This window comes from Lactuca serriola, chromosome 1 (genome assembly GCF_051521515.1).
Source record: "Lactuca serriola cultivar US96UC23 chromosome 1, Lser_US96UC23_V15, whole genome shotgun sequence".
NCBI lineage: Eukaryota > Viridiplantae > Streptophyta > Magnoliopsida > Asterales > Asteraceae > Lactuca > Lactuca serriola.
The window spans coordinates 170,150,873-170,166,848 of record NC_136408.1 but is presented as its reverse complement, the minus strand read 5'-3'; positions in this window follow the sequence as shown (position 1 = coordinate 170,166,848).

Genomic DNA, 15,976 nt, shown 5'->3' with positions numbered 1-15,976 from the left:
TGAAGGAAGTTTGGAGCTTAGAAGAAGAAGGAGGAGATTGAAGAGTGCAAGGAGGGGAAGTAGATCCAAAATCTGCACCGTGAGAAGCTTCCATTCAGGTAGAAAAGTTCCTACCTTGATCACTAGTTCATTAGATCCCCTTTTGTCCCTAATTGGTGGTTTTCAAGCCCTAAAACCTCAAACTCCATGTGTTTATGCTCTATGTTCTGAAAGGACTTCAGATCTGGACCTTATGGACATCTTAGTAGTGTAAACTCTCTGTGGTTGAAGTGATTGAGGTCCCTATGGAGAGTATGACCTCATAAAGAGCTTGGAATTGCCTTTTGGAGCTCATAGGGCCATGCATGCACGTAAAGTTTGCAACTTTACATGATAAGCATGCCCTAGGAGCTTAGATCTATGGTTTGGAACCGTTGCATGTCTCAGATTTGGTCTGTATGGGAGGAGAGTTGAAGGGACTCGGTGAGTTCTAAAGTGGACTCGACGAGTTCTATGAAAATGGTCTTAGACTCGACAAGTTGGATGAACGACTCAGCGAGTCCTATGAGGATTGCCTGGAACTCGACGAGTTGTTCTTCAAACTCGGCGAGTCATATGAGCTGTTACTGAGTTAAGAAGGGTTTAAGTGTAGAAGGTCCAACCCTTCGTAGCTGCATGCGGAGTTAGCAATTTAACCTGTAGCAATAGTCCCAGAAACCTAAATCCTCAAGATGGATGCTCTGGTGAGGATTTGGAAGCGAGTAGGAGATCTGCTCGTGGGACTCGGCGAGTCGGATCGCGAGTCAGTCTAATCGTCCCAAGAAGTGAGTTAAGGGTTACTCAATGAGTGGTAAGAGGGACTTGATGAGTTAGTACTGGGATAGTAGGAGAGGGACTCGACGAGCTTGTGCCATGACTCGGCGAGTCCAGTCAACTGGAAGTTGACTTTGACCAAGGAGTTGACCGTGGACCAGGGGTAGGTCAGTCATTTGACCTAAGGGTATTCATGAGTGACTAATATATGTTTATGGATTTATAGCCGGAGGATTATCGGTGCAGCAGTCAGACGTCTAGCAAGCAGACTTTCAGCAACTACTTTTCGAGGTGAGTTTCCTTCCAGTGGGAACGGGTCTAAGGCACCAAGGCCGGCCCGTATAGACGATATGTTAGTATCGCAGTGTGGGCAGAGCCCGTATCTCATAGTTGAGTTTGATTATGATATATGCTAGTATGATAGAATTGTTTATACTCGTTGTCTGTGTGATACTTGTATGTTATGGTTTAGTAGCGGAGTGTGGGCGAGGCCCGTATCTCCCAGATAGCGGAGTGTGGGCGAGGCCCATATCTCCCAGCTAGCGGAGTGTGGGCGAGGCCCGTATCTCCTAGCTGTTCATTATATGATTGTATGGTATGTGGTATTATGGGGGAACTCACTAAGCTTCGTGCTTACAGTTTACAGTCTTGGTTTCAGGTACCTCTTCAGCTAGGGGAATGAGCTGGCGCGGTAGCGGCATATCACACACACACACACACTATTGTTTTTCCGCATTATGGATTTTCTGGGATGTACTCTGACATATTATTATGATGTGGCTGGTTTTTAGACATGAAGCATTATTATGAAACTTTTATATCGAAGTTTTTATGAATTGACCTACTTAAAACTGAAATTTTTGGCCTGTATTTTTGGGATGTTATAGGATGATTGATCGACGGGGTTAATTCAACTTCATACTCATCAAACCGAAGGGGCTATGTTCGAGCTTGTGTAACCCTCGTAGCATGAACATATTCAGATTCTGTGTGTGTGGGGGAGTTATTTTCACTACTAGGGCTGGTGGATATTGGAGATGCACCACTACTATCATCATTAGAAGTAGGTGTCACCTCTTGGTCAATGGTGACATCACCACCATGAGAATCCATGTGAGATACAACTTCACCACATGTGGCAACATAAGTCTCACTTGCATTATTATCTAATTCAAAAAGTTCTTCTTGTTGCACACTGTCATTTATTAAACTGATCCCATTGGAAACCGATCTTCTAGAAAGCAAACATCCCTAGAAATAATTATTTTTTTATTTTCTAAATCATATATTCGATATCCTTTTGTACCTTGAGGATACCCAACAAACAAACCTGGTCTTCCCCTAGCCTCAAACTTGTCACCCTTTGTCTCTGTGCTTCGATAATAAGCCAAGCATGCAAACACCCGCATGTGATCATAAGTCGGTTTGTGACCAAAAAGTATCTCATATGGTGTGATACCTTGCAAAACTTTGGTTGGCATTCGATTTATCACATATGTAGCTGTCAAGAAATACTCACCCCAAAAAACCTTTGGTAGGTTTGCTTGAAAGCGAAGAGCACGTGTAGTTTCTAACAAGTGCCTATGCTTGCGTTCGACCACACCATTCTGTTGTGGTGTATGAGGAAAAGATGTCTCTAAAACAATACCTTCTTGCGCATAAAAATCACACATTTTATTAGACAAAAACTCACCCTCGTTTTCACATCTTACTCGCTTGATTTGTTTTCCAAATTGAGTTTGAACCATCTTGTGAAAGTCTATGAGACATGTACTAGCCTCATGCTTATATTTTATCAAAAAATTCCAAACCGCCCTACTAAAATCATCTACAATTTTCAAAAAAGAAGATGAATTGCTAAGAGAAGGAGTCCTATACCTACTCCACACATCACAATGTATCAGATCAAAACAAGAAGAGGTTTTTATTTCACTAGCAGGAAATGGAAGTCTAATGTGTTTTGCTTTAAGACAAGCATCACATTTATTAATTTGTTCTTTATTTAACAAAATCTAAACTCGAGATCTTCTTGATTGATGGGTGCCCAAGCCTTTTATGCCAAACCTCAAAAGTCGACATTAAAGCTTCATTTGTCTTCATCTTCATACCCCCCATCCGATACAATCCTCCAATGCGATTACCTGCTCCAATCAAGTGCTTCGTCCCCAACTCCTGCATCACGAAAAAATCGGGGAAAAATGTAACAGCACAGTTTAGATCATCTGCGAGTTTACCAATTGAAAGAAGATTGTAATTAAAACTTGCTACAAAAAAACTCCTTTTAATTTTAAGCCTCCTAGCAAAGTGTGTTCACCCTCCCCTATGAGCCGAACCTTGTCTCCATTAGGAATAATAACAGGTGAGTCTTTAGTGTTTTGGGTTTTATTAATCAAAAAATCACTTCTGTGTGTCATGTGCTCGGTGGCTCTCGAGTCGACAATCCACCCATCATAAATTCCATTTCTACCTGCCATGTTTGCCATTGATTGTTTTGTTACATTTGTTCCTTCCTTGAAGTGCTCAACATAGAGTCGGTACTGCTCGTCTGAAAGTCCGGGGATCGGACTTGGGCCTACCTCCACACAAGCTGACCTGGGTTTATCTTTCTTACCGGGCCACCGTTCAGGGTACCCAAAAAGTTTGAAACATCCGTCCTTGCTGTGTCCATCTCGCTGGCAGTGAGAAGATTGAATCTTCTTGTCACCATCTGATTTCGAGGATTTCTGCGTCACTTTATTCACCGATTGAGCAACTTGCTTCGACAATGATTGTCGTTGTCCCCGCTGTGAATTGTAGTAACCTGGAACGCTGATGCCTCAATCCCAATCCATTTCACTCCACCCGTGATTGCTCTTTGCTGCTCGTCTTCCGCTAACAAATGGTTTCGATGGGCTGCGTTTGCACTAATGATTTAGGTGCAACAGTTGGCGTGAGAGTTTCAGGATCCCTGACAGAATACTAATATGGTGGCTGAGATCATTGCGGTGTTTCGTGAGAGGGCGCTTTTGGTTTCGCAATATGTGGCAGACGAGGATATAAAGAAAGTGAGGTATCACGAGATGTTAAGGAGCGATATACGATAGTTTGTGAGTCGATCCAGTTGCAAGACACTAGAGGATATGATAACAAGAGCCCGAGTGAAAGAGAGAGAGAGAGAGATTGATATTGAGATGGAGAGGAAGAGGAAGTAGGATCAGGCTCATGTTCCAGGGGGATCGAGTAAGAGACCCAAGGTTCAAGATTCAAGATCGAGAGGCCATTAGAGTTGGAGCCGCTGTGGGAAGCGCGGCAAGATTTACGAGGGACTGTGCAGGGTGGGTGGTTCGGGTTGCTTCAATTGCAGCCGGACAGGTCATTTTAGAAGGAATTGTACTACTACCACCACCACCATGAGATCTAATCTGATTTGCTTTCATTGCAATCAGAGTGGCCATAAGAAGGCGCAATTTCCGAGTTTGGTGGCAACAGGGCAGGTGTCAGCACTCACTCCTGCGACTCTTCGGATCATTGACGGCCGCCAGGGCAAGGCGGATGCACTTATGATGAAGAGCAATGATTTTCAGTTGACGGTCGAGGAGTTTCGCGCGACACCTGATGTGGTAATGGGTATGTATCTTCTCCTTATCTCTTTATTTATATTGAACTGCTTGCTTATATTTATGTGTTTTAATTTAGGATCGTTCCTCGTGAACGGTATTTCTACTTTTGGTATTGTTTGATTTGGGGGCTACCCGATCTTTTGTATCGCTTGCACTTAACAAGAGGTTTGCTGGAGCTCTAGGAGAGCTGGAGTGTCCTTTAGATGTCAAGAGCAGATGATCAATCTGTCCGGGTTGCGAGGGTTCATCGGGGTTGTATTCTTCAGATGTTCAGCGAGCAGTATCCGATTAATTTGGTTCCCATTCTTTTGAGTGGGGAAAAAGTTATTGTGGGTATGGATTGGCTGAGCCCCAATGGGGAGGTGATCGGTTGTGAGCAGTAGTAAGTTTGGATTCGAACCTCAATTGGGGGAGAGCTGGTGGTTTAGGGAGAGAGAGAGAGAGAGAGCTTAGCATGGGCCGATCTTGTGTTCAGCAGGGAGGGCCAGGCGCTATATTCAGAAGGGTTGTTCTGGATTCATCACCTATGTTATGGATACCCGAGATAAGGGTAAGGCGACTGTGGATTATGTGTCGATTGTGTGGGAATATCCTGATATGTTTCCAGAGGTTTTGCATGAGGTGCCTCTAGAGAGGCAGGTTGAGTTTAGGATTGTTTTGGTTTCAGATGCGGCTCTGATAGCCAAAGCACCATATCGGTTGGTTCCTCCCGAGATGCAGGAGCTGTTTACACAACTGTAGGAGCTGTTAGATAATGGATTCATTCGAACGAGCAGTTCTCCATGTGTAGAACCAAAATTATTTGCGTAGAAGAAGGATGGGTCTCATCGTATGTGTATTGACTACCTAAAGCTGAATAAGGTAATGGTAAAGAACCGTTATCCACTCCCAAGGATTGATGATCTATTTGACCAGCTTCAGCGCATCTTGGTTTTCCAAGAATGATATGCATTTGGGTTATCCTCAAATGAGGTTTAGATATGATGATGTGTAGAAGACATCTTTCCAGACTCCTTATGGTCATTACGAGTTCGTGCTGATGCCTTTTGTGCTCACCAATGCTCCATCCATGTTCATGTAACACCCCAATTCTGGTATGATATTTATATTGTTATTTATTGTTATATTTCTTCAAGTTTTAAGGGGAACTCGATGAGTCAGTAGCTGGACTCGTCGAGTTGGGTCGCGATTTCGAGCACGTTTAAGTTGGCAACTCGGCGAGTCCGTCAGTCTGGATGAAACCCTAATTTCAAGGGTTTGCACCCTATATAAACAACTTTTGGGGCCTCAAGTCAGCCCCCATCACCCCTCAGAGCTTCATTCTCGAAACCCTAGAGCCCTTTTTGCAATTTGTGTGATTTTGGTGTGTTATTTGAAGATTTTGAGAGATAAAGAAAGGTAGATCAAGAGGAAAAGAAGGAGATCCTAGATCTTTGAGGAATTTCAGAAGAAAGTAAGGTATATCTTGGCCCTTTTCTGTTTCTATGCTTAAATCTCCTTTGTGAAGCCATTCTTAAACCATTTCTTAGCTTAGTAGTGGCATAGAGGACTCATGGAGTTGATTAACCTTCAGATCTAGCTAGATTTGATTTCTAGGAGCTTAGATCTAGCACCTTTATGGATCCATTTTGCATGAAAGCTCTAGATCTACTATTATAGTGTGCTTTTAACCCTAAAACTTCCATTTGATGTTATTTACACGTAAAGTGGGCAACTTTACGTGTAAATCGAGTCCCAGGAACCCAGAACTACTAATGGCATGGATTAGTTTCAAGCAGAATTGAGTGTATAGTATTCGCATGCATACGACTCGGCGAGTCGTTCTTCTGACTCGGCGAGTCGAGTCGCGAGTCCCTTGTGTTTCCTTTTTCGAGTTATGCCGAGTGGAGTCAGTGAGTGAGAAGTGGACTCGGTGAGTTAGAGGGTTGGACTCATTCGTGGAAGAACTCGGCAAGTCAATGCCCTGACTCGGTGAGTCCAAGGCCATCTTCATACTTCAAGAACAGACTCGACGAGTTGTTCATACAACTCGGCGAGTCACAGCTAGAATAGTCATCTGATGAAGGAGAACTCGACGAGTTGTTCATACAACTCGGCGAGTCAGATGCAGATTGTCAGAGTGTTAGTAGCGAAGAGGAACTTGCCGAGTTTGTGCCAAAACTCGACGAGTAGTAGTGAGTGGAATCAAGGAAGTAAGACTAAGGACTCAACGAGTTGGCGGCCCAACTCGACGAGTCAGGTCAACTGAATGTTGACTTGGACCAGGGGTAGGAGAGTCATTTTACCCTCAGTATTATTATTATCAGTATTTGATTGATGGTACTCACGGATATTGTAGCCGGGGTGAAATCGGAGGCGCAACAGACAGATTCCAAAGCAGTCCTTTCAGCAGCTAGGCTACGAGGTGAGTTTCCTTCCAGTAGGAATGGGTCTAAGGCCACAATGCCGACCCGTTTAGTAGTAGTAGTTTCCGGACTTTGGTCCGATGCAGTTGTTAGTTTGTTTGATGCTTTCGTGGCTCTGACAGGATTTATGTGTTGAGTGTTATGGGCTACGGCCTGACGTAGTATGCAGTATACAGCTTCAGTCTTTATCCTGGGAGTTTGTTTTGACTCATAGTTTGATTTGATACAGTTGTTTCACAACATTTTGTTATGAGTTGAGATATTTGACATATGGTTTTTATGATATGACGATCAGTATATGATTTTTATTACTATTTAAACAAAAAAAATTGGGTCGTATTTTGGGATGTTACAGGTTGGTATCAGAGCCTTGGTTTGAGGGATTCGGGCACACTTCCGGGTGTGTCTGAACTCAAACTAAGGAAATGGTAAAATGTTTTTCAAAAGAAAAGAGTTTTAGAAAAGTAAAAAGAAATTTTTAAGAAAGATAAAAACTTTGAAAAGAGAAAAAGGGGTGTGGTGCATGCGATCAGCCGAGCTCAAGTAAGTACTCCCAAATTACCCATACAAGTTATGTTATGAATATCAGTTTCAGTTTCAGTAGAACAACATGCTAGTATAGAACTAAGGATCTAGGAGGATGCCTTATATGTCTGCTTTATGTGTTTCAGCCTTATAAGAATTGCATGCTAGCATAGAGTAGTCAGCAGTAGGATAGCTTGTTTAGGTTATGCCTGGTAATATGAGCTTAGTATTGTATGCTACTATAGTTTCCCTCTTATGAGGATAGAATTGCTTGAGTAGTCTCCTATGTCTGAATGCTGCTTGCTTTGTGCTTTGTGGGACTCTAAGTGATGGGAGTTAGCCATTAGGTGAATGCGTCACGTCACATGTGAACAGGGTTAAATAATCTCAGAGTGCTAGACTTAGCCCTATTGCGCAGCTCTTGTATGAGTCTAACCGTTGTAGGGACGAGTCTTTTACTTGAAGGATTATCTGAGCCTCGCCGCATGTGATGGTGTTCAGGTGCTGGCTAATTGGCATCACAAGGAGGCTTTCAGCAGCTGAGGACTGGATCTGGTATAGTCAGAGAATTCCCTAGGGCAAGCCTAGGATGAGAGTAGCAGAGATCATTGGCAGTAATAGTGACTTGGTGGAGTCAAGGTAGTACTTGAGGAAAGTACGGATAGATGTGGAAGGTAGTATGGGCCCGTACTACTGGAAGCAGAGGATCCGTACTCGAATCAAGGAAAGCTGAGATGAGACCAGGAAACTTGTGGTAGTAGTGGTTCCACAAGATATATCAGTGTTCCTGACATTTATTATGTTGTGTTTCAGAATGGTGGAATTGCGCCCTAGACCAACAGTCGGCAGTTCAGGTGTCGGAGGGGGATCAGGATCAGGCCCGGAGGCCGGGCAGTTGAATGAGCAGACCCGGGAGTTTCTCTCTTCAGAGATTACTCGCACCATAATTGAGCATACTCCTGTGATCTTCGGTTCGATCAAGGACGGTATCTTAGAGATGATGGACGAGAGGCTGAGTACTTTTTGTGCTGAGGTAGCGGCCATGATGGGGTCGCGCATGCTTACCTTCAGGGAGTTCCGTGCATGTGGAGGTCCAGATTACCACGGGGTGCGGGACCCCATAGCGAGCACCAGATGGTTGGCAGATGTGGCCAACGCCTTCCGCACTAGCAGATGTCCCGAGGGGGACAAGGTCAGATTAGCGTCCTGTCTTCTGAAGGACAGGGCACGGGATTGGTGGGAGGAGATTGGTCATGCCATCGGGGATGACGCAGCCTTGGATGCCATGACCTGGGCAGACTTTACTACCAGATTCAGAGCCGAGTTTGCACCGGTTATTGAGGTGCAACAGTTAGCCCGCGAGTTTCAGGATCTTACCCAGACTACTGAGACGGTGGCGGAAATTACCGCCAAGTTTAGGGAGAGGGCACTTCTCGTTCCTCAGTACGCGGCTGATGAGGAAATGAAGAAGGCTCGTTATCATGAGATGCTGCGGAGTGATATCCGCCAGTTCGTGAGCCGGTCCAGCTGCAAAACGCTGGATGACATGATTGCTAGGGCTCGAGAGAGAGAGAGATTGACCTTGAGATGGAGAGGAAGAGGAAGCGGAGGCGGCTCCAGGTACAGGGAATGCGGGCAAAAAGCCCAAGGGTTCAGATCATAGAGCTAGGATTCAGCAGAGCCACGCTCAGTGTGGCAAGTGTGGGAGATTGCACGACGGGGCGTGCAAGGCAGGGAGTGCCGGTTGCTACAAGTGCGGCCGGACTGGGCATATGAGCAGAGATTGTACAGCCACTACTGCCGCCGTTGCAGCATCAGATCTGATTTGCTTCCATTGCAATCAGAGGGGACATAAAAAGTCCCAGTGCCTGAGTTTAGCTGCTACAAGAAAGGTGTCAGCACCTGCTCCTGCTACTTTGAGGATTACAGATGGACGTCAGGGCCGAGCTGAGGCGCCGGTGGCAAAGAGTAGGGCTTTTCAGCTGTCAGCAGAGGAGGCGCGAGCGACTCCTGACGTGATGACGGGTATGTATTTTTTTCCCTTATCTTAGTATTTATTTCTTCATTATTTCTTATGGTTATATGTTTTGTATAGGGTCGTTCTCAGTGAACAGCATTTCAGCTACGGTATTGTTTGATTCGGGAGCTACCCGATCATTCGTCTCTCTTGCACTTAGCAAGAGGTTTAGTAGAGCTCCAGGGGAGCTAGATTGTCCACTTGAGGTTGAGATTGCAGCTGATAGGACCGTTAGGGTGGCAAGGGTGAACAGAGGGTGTTCTCTGCAGTTGTTCGATGAGCAGTTTCTGGTGGACTTGGTCCCTATTCCCCTGCGAGGGAATAAAGTCATAGTAGGCATGGATTGGCTAAGCCCCAATGGGGCGGTGATAGATTGAGAGCTATAGTTAGTGAGGGTACGCACTCCCAGTGGGGGAGAGTTAGTGATTCAGGGAGAGAAGCCACAGCGCGGGCCAGTTCTATGTTCAACAGCGAGGGCGAGACGCTATTTCCAGCATGGTTGTGTCGGCTATATTGCCTATGTTTCAGATGCCCGAGAGAAGGGCAAGATGACAGTTGATGATGTTCCGGTGGTGCGAGATTACTCAGATGTATTTCCAGAGGAATTACCGGGGGTACCTCCTGAGAGACAGGTTGAGTTTGGGATCGATCTAGTCCCTGGTTCGGCTCCGATAGCCAGGGCACCGTATCGGTTGGCTCCCCCAGAGATGCAGGAGTTGTCTACGCAGCTGCAAGAGCTGCTAGACAAGGGATTTATCAGGCCGAGCAGTTCGCCCTGGGGTGCACCGATTTTATTCGTGAAGAAAAAGGACGGGTCGCACCGTATGTGTATAGACTACCGGGAGCTGTATAAGGTAACAGTGAAGAACCGTTACCCACTTCCGAGGATAGATGATTTGTTTGATCAGCTTCAGGGAGCGTCTTGGTTCTCCAAGATTGATTTACGCTCCGGATATCACCAGATGCGGGTCAGAGATGAGGATGTGCAGAAGACCGCCTTTAGGACCAGGTATGGTCATTATGAGTTTGTGGTGATGCCGTTTGGGCTCACCAACGCTCCGGCCGCGTTCATGGACCTCATGAACCGCGTGTGCAGGCCGATGCTGGATCGGTATGTGATAGTATTCATAGACAATATCTTGGTGTATTCCAAGACTCAGGAGCAGCATGAGGAACACCTGAGAGAGGTGCTAGAAGTTTTAAGGAGGGAGAAACTTTTTGCGAAGTTCTCCAAGTGTGAGTTTTTGTTGCGCGAGGTGCAGTTCCTTGGTCACCTCATCAACCAGAAGGGTATTTTGGTAGATCCGGCCCAGATTGAGGCTGTGATGCAGTGGGAGGTTCCGAGGTCTCCATCTGAGATTCAGAGTTTCCTAGGATTGGCAGGGTATTATAGGAGATTCATCCAGGATTTCTCCAAGATAGCAGTATCGCTCACCCGACTGACCAAGAAGTCGGTATCGTTTCGTTGGGGGCCTGAGCAGCAGGTAGCGTTTGAGACCCTCAGGCAGAGATTGTGCGAGGCACCAATTCTTACCCTACCAGAGGGAGTAGAGGATTTTGTAGTCTACTGTGATGCCTCGATCACAGGTATGGGAGCAATGTTGATGCAGCGAGGCCGTGTGATAGCTTATGCCTCGAGACAGTTGAAGCCTCACGAGGCTAACTATCCTACGCATGATTTGGAGCTAGGGGCAGTGGTGTTTGCCCTCAAGATTTGGAGACATTACCTTTATGGGGTCCGTTGTACCATTTACACGGATCACAAGAGTTTGAGGTACCTCATGGATCCGCCGAATATGAATATGAGGCAGAGGTGATGGTTGGATGTGTTGAAGGATTACGATTGTGAGATCCTTTATCACCCGGGGAAAGCCAATGTAGTGGCCGACGCTTTGAGCCGCAATGTAGTAGCGGCCCCGATTAGGGACATTTGTTTGAGGATGATGATGATTGCTCCATTATTGGAGCAAATTAAGGAGGCACAAGGAGGAGAGACAGAAGTGTGAGAGAATCGTGGGCCGAGTAGCTTCTTTTGAATATGATAGTAGAGGATTGTTGAACCTTCACGGGAGAGTTTGGGTGCCGTACTGGGGCGGAGTACTACAAGTGTTGATGGATGAGGCCCATAAGTCTCGGTTTTCCATCCATCTGGGGGCTACGAAGATGTATAGAGATCTTCGACCCTATTACTGTTGGATTAATGTCTAAGTCCATAACTATAATTGGTAAGACTTGACCCGACCCGGCATGGTCCATTTGGGTTGCATACCATCATGCACTTGGATGAGAGAAATAAGACACTTATGGTTATTAATATATTATAAGTTCTAGTATATTAATAATAAGAATAATGAGATTATTTAATTAGTATTGATCAAGAATTAATCTAGGATTAATTAAGTGATCAAAAGAAGACTAATTAAATATATGGGTTGATTGTGTAAATCATCCATACTTGTATAGTGGGCTAATGCTCCATGGATAATCAAGTTGGGCTAAAACCCATAGGATGGTCCATGGATGCTCCATGGTGTATTTGTACCCATGGATCCAAGGAAATGGAAAGTCATGACAATTAGGGTTTGCCCTAATTGTAACACTATATAAAGATCTTATTCTTGACAAAATTGGTAACTAGAATCGCACTAGTATGATTCTAGAGAGGGCTAGCCGATTTTGATAAGTGTAGAATTCTCTCAAGTCATTCCAAGTGTTTTGATGATTGTGATTCCATTTGAGGTGTCACACTTGGGGCACTAGGCACTCAAGCTTCATGAAGACTTTCTACATCAAAGAGGTATGTATTCTATCTTGCTATAGTTATTGTTTTGTATGCTAGATTAGGATAATACCTTGGAAGTTATTATTTGCATGTATAATAGAGAAAACATAGATCCAAGGTATTTAGGGTTGCATGTACACTTAGGAGTGTTAGAATGCTCAAAACCCAACAGTGGTATCAGAGCCTAGGCTTGTTTTCTTGTTATACTTGCAATAGAAGCTGAAAAAACGAATCTGGTGCTGTCTGGCCATCAGACTCGGCGAGTCCATCAGGAGACTCGACGAGTCCATGCCTTAAAAGTGATCAATTCGACCCAACTCGCCGAGTTTGTTCATGCACTCGACGAGTTGGACCCCCAGACAGCATATTTTCGAGTTTTTTGGCTAGAAATGGACTAGGAACATTACCCTAAGTTGTTTTTGAACTTATAAACTTGTTTTTGATGTGGTAATGTTCATGCTAATCCATTTTCAAAGATAATTGTCAATAGATTCATGTTTTGTATTAGTTTAAGGTTTAGACTAATTACATGAAAAAGTTTGATTTGAATTATCTTGTTCTTATGAGTTGCTTAGATTAATAGAAATGTTGAGTGAAATAGTTGTTTTCAATCCATTTTAATCTAAGAGTTGAGTATAAAATGTGTTTGTGTAACTTGTCCTCAAGTTACATGAAGAGTCACATTAAAGACTCATAAAACTCATAATAGTTGGCAATGGTTACAAAATGAAGAGTCTTGTGTCATTGAATAACTTTTTATGACTCCATAACTTGTCCTCAAGTTATGGAAGTTCAAGAGTCACTTCATTAAAGAAAAATATGTAACCATAATTAAATCCATAAGTTATAAAATAAAGAAAAAGTTAGTTCTTTTATTAGTTTAAAGTCTTCCATAAGTTGTCCTCAAGTTATGGAACTTGAAGAGTTTTTGGATTAAAACTACTTTAAACACATAAGTTATGGAATTAATTAGTTTTGAATAGTTTCAAAAACTTGCCCTCAAGTTTTGGAATTTGAAATTTTTTTCAAGTATGAATACTTTAATTCCAAGTTAGCCCTTAGAATTTTAAAAAGTTAAAATTCAACCCTTATACTTTATAATATTATAAGTTAATAATATATATATGTATAAGAGCAAAGTCAGTCTTACCGCTAGTACGCCTCATTCACGAAGCCGGTCTATAAGGTGGGTATAAGGTTGTTGCCTATAAAATGGCAACTTAATGGGTGTCCACTCTCACCCACCGCTTGCTTGACTGGTGGAGGGTCGTTAGCCGAACGGGTTTGACAGGACTAGAATTCTCCCTTCATTAAAAGTATTAATGATAATACTAAGTAACTAAACTCTTAATAATACCCAATCTTAGTTACTTAGGAAAAATGTGAATAAGGTGCTAATCCATGAAATTACACTTTACACTTTGTCTAAGTCGTTAGTGGAGCGTGTGTGGTTAACCGGCACACTAACTTGGACTTAACAAGGTAGGTAAAGGGTGACTTAATATTTATCATAGTATCGGTGAAGCGTGTGTGGTTAACCGGCACATCGATTGAGGGGTAATTTATTAAGGGTACCAAGTGATTTGTATGGTTACTTCACACCTTGTTTTGTGATCCTCGGCATCCCAGTCACAAAACCTGAAGGGCACACTCGAGATTGAAACATGCCATTGAACAGTTCAATGAATCTCAAATATCTAGGAGTTTCAAAACCAATTAAAACCTAATAATACATTTCGTTTATCTTGGTGGAAATTGGTGAATCGTCATTCACCTACCTTCAAATATTTTATAGCTTGGATTACGGCATACCTTTTCTAAGTTATAAAATAGTTTTTTGGGTCCTAGCCTTAATATTTCATATTGGGTGTCATATTAAGGACTTAAGATCAACTATCTTGAATATCTCCCAAAAGATGTCTGGTTTAGACACTTACGATCTTCCCAAATCTCTTGAAACAAGGTTTCCTAATGAAGATGATGTCCCATGGATATCATACTTCTTTCTCCTCCTCCAATTATTCTGCCTAACCCACAAGTTCTTGAAAAGTTTAAGGTCACTCAAGCCCTATTGGCAAGGCAAGGTCTAGGTGTGAGCACATCTTGGAGATGTAGTCACATATTGACAAGCCGGGAGAGTTGGGTGTCAAAGTCTTGAGAAAGTTGGTGGTTCAATCACTTTCTAAGTCACATAGTGAGTTCCTTTGGGACACCTATGAAACAGACTATGACAAGACCCTTAATGATCTTATTTATGTGTTAAGATCAACTTCCTTAAAAACTTTATGGACATTGACAATAGTGACACAGGAAATTAGAAAAAACATTCTCTTCCCAATGGAAAGGGATCGGCCATAGTCAACTCGGTTGACCAAATGGTAAAGAGAAAAGCTAAGTCTGTGATAGTCTCGTGTACCATTATCAAAGGGTCCATATGTTTGTATTGCCAAAGAAAGGGGAATTGGTTACGAAGCTGCCAAATTTACCTAAGGATGTTAAAGTCAATGAGTTTGACTCTACTTCAGGTAAAGTCCACTATCTAACTCGGTTAAGTTTCTATTCTGAGATTCTTGATACATGATGTGACTGGGTCACATGGTGATGTTTTAAGAATCAAAGAAAAAGTGAAGAAACTTAAAGAAAGAATATGCTGAATCTGTTGGCGTAGATGGTTTTCTATCGCATAGTTTGAAGATCATATTCTTGAGCTACTTCTTAGGAGTTATGAGATATTGCTTAGGAATAGATAACAACAAGTTTTCATATGGATTGTAAGGATAGTTTTTCCGCAAAGTTTTAAAATAAAAGAAAATTTTTGATTTTATTTATTTTAAAATATCCTTACAATGGCATTTGAGGAAAAATTGTTGCTTATATGATTCCATTAAGAGCAAGAGTGGAAATATGAAATTGATTCTTTCATTTGTGGTAATGTCTAGATTTACCAAATAAGGAAAGATTCTCATCACCCAAGTTTCAATTGGACCGGAACTTGGAATCATGCAAGTTGTATAGCATGATGAATGAGAACTTTCAAGTTTTGGAAAAAATTAAGACTAATTACTCAGTCACATGGATGTGTGAGTCAAGTAAAGGACTAAAGGATCGAGTACACATTCTTGTGCACTGATTAAGTCCACCACAAAAGTTTGATAAGACTATTCGTCATAGTTTACTAAAGCTCAGTAAATATGATTATACTTACAAGCTTAAGTGTAACTCTGAGACATTGGAAAAGGCTCCAATGTATGGCAGAGCGAATAAGAAGAATCAAATTAGGCAGAAGGATAAAAGTTTCTCATATCTGAAAAGATGGGAGAGTACTTTAGTATCAGTTTTGTGATCATCTTAATGATTAAGAAACCATATCAAAATTAGTTCTCTAAGGAAATCTTAGTGCATTCTTATGACTAAGAAGAGGAACTTGAATTGTTGAGTCATACTTCGTTCCAATACAAGTCTTAGAGTCATACTCCAAGATTGTTATTTGAGTGACATGTCTCAAAAGAAGGTTTAAAACACTTGTCAAATGTAAGAGTAAAAGTTTTCTACTCTTGTACATTTGAAATTGGTAAGTTGTGATGTTTTGGATAAAACAAAGACCAACTAAGGCCAATTGTGTGAAGTGTTTGTCTTGATTAGAATCCACACTATCTCTTGGATATTCGACAAGGGAGTCTTATAGGTCAAGAGGACAGTGGGAGTCTTAAAGGTCTTGAAAGTCTCAAGAACTAATCAAGAATAAAACCTAAAGTTCTTCTCTAGCACACAATTTGAGGTTTATAACCTATCGTGTTGACATATCTGTGCCCATTCCAGTTAAAGTTGGCTTTGCATATGAGTTCTTAGAGTTCTC